The 5795-nt window shown below is 34.0% G+C and overlaps 1 long non-coding RNA gene across 1 annotated transcript in view; it reads right to left on the bottom strand.

Annotated features, from left to right (window-relative positions):
• Positions 1–757: 757 nt before the first annotated feature.
• The window catches only part of LOC128249876 (uncharacterized), a 38572-nt gene continuing 33534 nt past the window's right edge, over positions 758–5795 (bottom strand). The window contains exon 3 of the long non-coding RNA XR_008266006.1: positions 758–1056. This is a non-coding gene — a long non-coding RNA (uncharacterized LOC128249876). The remainder of the gene's footprint in view (positions 1057–5795) is intronic.

Genomic DNA, 5795 nt, shown 5'->3' on the forward strand with positions numbered 1-5795 from the left:
AAATATTTTGCTGTAATTGACGCATATTTTTACTAAGTGCTTTATGTAGTCTTGAGTAGACAAAGACATCGTTCTGGTCTCCGTTGAGGGTATGAATCATGGAGGAATGTGAATGATGGAGAATCATGTCTGAACCAGTTATAAACTCGTCCAAATTTTCATAAAACTAGTTTAGAGCAACGGCATATGGTGTCTCGTTCAATGACAAAACGCTGCATTCAACGCAGATAGGAAACACTCTAATCACAAGGTCACAAACCCTCAACATAAATGACAAAACAAATTACGATGTTATGACTTTAATTTTTAGTAACCGTATTGCTTGTGATACTAGAAGGACAAAGAGGTAACATGTACGCTGTAGATTATTTTCTTCTTATGCCTTGCATTCACGAAACAGGAAGTGAATCTCTCATAGTTAAATCCCATAATCCTATAAACGAAGTGAAAAATAGTCAGATTAATTCTTAATACAATGGGTTTCATTTAAACCACAGACTGGGACGGTAACCACCATAGGTTTTCTCCATCAGGACTGAACGAGATATAAGCAAAACCTACAACAAAAAATATACACGAAACAACAACAACATGTTGCCTTAGAAAGGATTTGAACACACATATATGCTTAACGAGAATTCGCTTTTATTTTCAAACTAAACATTTTATCATATAATTTATTTTGTTTAACCTACAACCCGCAGCATACATTGTTTGTACATTTATGTAAGCTTGATACTATGTAAATGTGTGTGTGTATATGAGACGATATTTCGGCTTAGCTGAAAATATATATCTTTAATGTCTGAAAGAAATACTTCTTAATCGAAATCCATTTTGACTTGCTGCTAATACTTTCTTATCACATTCCTTTCGTGATCTCAATGAGTGTTTTAAGCATCTTTTTAAAACATTATCGATTATTCAGTAATATCGATATACCAAAAAAGGCCAGTTGGTGCTGCGCTTTCAAAGCTTCCTGTATGGGATGCTATTTTCCTCTTCGCAAATATTAAGTGCTTTTTCAATATATTGCCGTAAGCGTAATAGCCAAATCTATTGGAAAGAAAAAGGTTAATAAATTTAAGTTTCTCTGTAAATGATAAAATTGTAATGAAAAGAATCATATATTTATATAAAAGTTGTTTGGCTGTTTGTTTACGTCTTCGTTTGTTTCTTTTTATTGTTCGTTTGTACGAGTAAAGTTGTTTGCTTCTAAGAAATGCAGACATTTTCAAGAATGTAGCTATTGTTGAATCTTATAAATAACTCTATTTTCTATTTGTGCAAGGAATTACTGCTGCTAATAAGAAAGAAAAGATCCATAATAGACCAACCAACACGATTAACGGCGAATCAGATTCTGTGGAGAACTTTGATTGGTTTTGGTTTTGAGAGACACAGAAAATAAAAAAGAAAAAGGGAGAGTGAAAGAGAAACAAAGTAGTTTAACTGCTGCTGCTGCTGCAGCAGCGATCGAAGGTAATAATTCTTGCATTCAATGGTGGCACTCTGCTATGTGTAATGGGTATGACAGAGTCATTAGTTCAACAACAGCTGATGTTATGACATACAATTGAAAAGTGGTAATCGTAGAAACAATTTGATACTACTACTACTACTACTACCACTACTACTACTATTTTTAGTTGGTGTACAGATTTCTTGGTGCATCGGACAAATGGGCTCGTGGTCTCTCTTACGGGTCAATATGCTCCCAGTTCAATTCCTGATGGTTTAGCTACGTCTTTCATCTTTTCAGGGTCAATAGTGTACTGGACAGGTCCTTTGATTATTGCATTCTACTTACGACTTTCTAAATTATTTTGCATAATTTCGTAACCTTTGTTCTATATTATATTTCCAGATGTCGGCTTTCAATCTGGTTGTCTATGTCTAGTTTTGGATGCCCCTTCTTATTATTTCTGTATGTGACAGCCTGGTCTTTCTTGTTTCGGTTTGTTTGTTTTATATTTAGTTTATTTACTTACTTGCCACCGAAAAAAAATATATCTCTTAATTTTTTTCTATAAACTACGAGGTTGTTTTCACAGTCTGCTATACATGATATTTCTGATACCGTGAATTTACGGGTACCCGTTTACAAGTTACTTCTTTATATCAGAGTATTGTGGTTTACGATAAAATATTTTAGCTGCGGTTGTTTTGTCTTTGGATTTATCTTTCTTTTATCATTTATACTTTATTGGCTTCAGCTAGAGGCTGAAACAATGCAATCTAGAGTTTCGGCGTAGTTGTGTCTCTCTTCTGTATTAGTTCTGGTGAAGTAGCGAGTTGGATGGAGGTGTCCTTTATATCTCCTACCATGATGTATATATCTTTGCCTAACATATTTTCGAATTCAACAAACTGTGTACAATAAAATACTGAGATAAGTTTTCATTTTCTCTCATACAATATCCAGCTCCAAAATATGTTCCTGTAGCAATCTTAGAAATCTGTATTGTTACGAAAAAATGAAATTACTTTCAATTGTATAAAATTCATGAATAATTATCATCTAACACATATATACAATCCACAATTGTGGTAATTCTCGCTATTCTTTCCCAAAGAAATTCCATATACAATTAGAAATAAATATGCTCAGCCTAAAGGAAATTTAATTAGATCTTCAGAAATAATATTTATTTAGAAGCGCACATAATTTCATAATGGAACGTATGTTTTCAGCTGGAAAACGTATACAATGAACTAAAATTAATTCTTCTTGTATGAAAGAAAATTACATATGTGAGTAAAATGTTATATTTCTACACTACTAATTTACTAGTATATAACTGCCTGTCATTCTCACTCTATTGAAAGCAAACATATCAGAATATCTGTTTATAAGCATATTTTTTTTATATTGCTTAATAATTTTCTGTCATTAAATTCTTTCCATAAAGACGGAACGTGTCTCCAAACAAGAGGCAATGGCCTCATCTCGGAATATAGCTAAAAACAATCATACAAAGTATCATCAAAAACGTCAGAATCATCGTATTGCATATTTTCATTATTCATAAGAAAATGAATTTTGCAGTATAGAATTTATACGGTCAGTTTCTTGTTTTAAAAGCCCAGACGTTTCAGATAAGTAATTAAGCTCTTAAATAGTAGAGATAAATTAATGAAACGGTATAGTACCAATGTAAATGTATACCCCAAGTAGCACAATGGTACACCTGAAGATGGGTAGCTTTAAAACACACTTTCGTTTTAGAAATTTTTCAGAAAATTCTTTATGTTCACTGAAAGGATGAATCCAAGATTACATAGCTTTTCCGTTTGCTTATCAGCGCAGTGTAAAAGAACAGAAAACAACGTGGTCGCGAAGCGGTCTTCTTAACAACGACGTTTTGTCAAAGGGCCGCATAACATCAATTACAGAGAACTCTATCAATAACAGTTACGTTATAGGCTGGTGAAATATTATCATTGAGTTCCTTTTCTTCAATTTCCTAGTCTCTTAATAAGCCATTTGTTCTTGCTGCCCTTGCCTGGTCAACTAACAATTGCACATCTATTTTGAAGAATCCTAATTCAGCCCCCTGTATATAACATCCCTTATTACACAGACACAGTCACACACACACGGACTCAGTCAGACACACTCATATACAGACATGCATATTAAGAACACATAAACGAGTTGCACATACAATTTAAATAGGGTACTTAAGTTTATTTACAAACTGTGTATGAATTTCCCTCGTCAGTTTGCTAAAAGAATCAAATTTTTGCAGCCAGCTGCATTATCCGAAACAGCTGTAAAGATGAAACTAAAATATGTCGTGTAAACAATATGAGTCTTTTGATGTAAATACATTCCTTAATTCTGATTTTCATTTGTCTTTTCCACTCGACTAAGAGTGGATGTTCTCGCAATCGGCATTCTACCTCATCATTACCGATCCCTGGTGAAGAATTCGAATCTTAACTTTCGGATTTTTCTGACTCATATACATACATACATACATACATACATATATACACGCACACACACATGTCTGTATATATGTATGCGTATGAGTTTCTAGGTTTGTGTGTGTACGTGCAAGTGTGTTTGTGTGACGGTGTATACACAAAACAAATCATTGCAGGAGAGTATCATAGCTTTTTCTCTCCCCAGACACAATAACATATATTTGTAATATTTCAGACAGATTTCGTTAACAAACTATGGTTAAGAGCATTATTATTTATAGAGTGTAAATTACAAAATTCAAATTTACTTTTCATCTTCAGAAACAAGTAATTTTAATGATTAATATCACGTTCAGTTTTAGATTAGTGATTGTGTTGCCACAAATAACGTGTATATATGCGCATGTGTGTGTATGTATTTATATATGCATCTATACATACTACACTTAATGCTTTTGTGTGTCTGTATGCGTGTGTGGATGGGTGTGGGTGTCTGTATGTGTGTGAGTATGTGAAGGCGCATAGTTCAGTGGTTAGAGCGGTGGGCTCACAATCCTGAAGTAGTGTGTTTGTTTCCCTTACCAGACTGTGTGTTGTGTTCTGGAGCAAGGCAATGTATTTCACGTTGCTCCGGTTCATTGAACAGTAGAAATGAGTTGCGACGTCACTGGCGCCATGCTGTATCGGTCTTTGCCTTTCCCTTGGAGGAGCATCGGTGACATGGAGTGGAGAGGCTGTTATGCATGGGTGACTGCTGGTCTTCCACAAACAACCCTTCCGCGATTTGTGCCTCAGAGAGGGAACTTTATGAATGCAATGTCATGGTCATTCATGACCGAAGGGGTTCTTTACTCTGTACACATAAAAGTCAAGGTAGAAAATACCCCCACAAAAAGCGCTAGTTCATTATATAAGGATGTTATATAACGGCTTCAGTTTCATTAAATTTTCATCTACAAGAAAAGCAATTAGTTCAGTGATCAAGAGCGTTGATAAAAACAGAATAGAGCAATATTTTAGTAAACGATCGCAAAAATACAAAGGAAACAACAACGGAAGCTAGAAATTCACAAGCCATCTCTGTTAACAATATCTCATTACAAAAGTAATTTTATTTCAGATAAAACAAAATAATCAGTTGTAAATGAGGTGAGAATTATTCTCTTTTCTATAACGTAGAGTTAACGGCATAAATTTACAGCCTTTGTATCAACGCTAAGTAAAAATAAACAACACTGAAAAACAGGGTTGAGTACTATTTCAGGGATAAGACCTAATGTAAGAAATACAACAGACGATGTTGTTGATATCTTAGTGATGGGCAGAATTTATTCAAATCATCAACAACTTACAAGCTGGTTGTAATAATAACTATTAAAGTGAATATGCAATCACACATGATTTACAGTAAGAAGTTAAAGGAATGTTGCGGTGTTCGCGTGTGCTCCTTATATATTTAGTTGACAAAAAGTCCGTTCGGTTTTTGTCGACTCTAGACTTAAAATACGGCTTGCAGATAAGCAACAGAGAAAAAAGCTCGATGTGCTTTTGAAACCGGACATCACTGAAATGCTAGATAAAAAAAAAAAAAAAATTAACACATACACCTTACTTCTTGTTACATCATAAACAAACATGTTCATGTATGATATTGATCTTTCTTCTACTTCAGTTATTACATAGTTTTCCATCCCCAAAATACAGACATACAGGAGGAGTAAATTATACGTATGATAATACATTCAATGTGGCTCCCGATAAACAGTAAAAAGTAATTTACCCGATCAACGACGGAATTTACTGGTAGTATACATACATACATACATACATACATGCATACATACATACATACGTACATATAT

This window comes from Octopus bimaculoides, chromosome 18, assembly GCF_001194135.2.
Source record: "Octopus bimaculoides isolate UCB-OBI-ISO-001 chromosome 18, ASM119413v2, whole genome shotgun sequence".
NCBI lineage: Eukaryota > Metazoa > Mollusca > Cephalopoda > Octopoda > Octopodidae > Octopus > Octopus bimaculoides.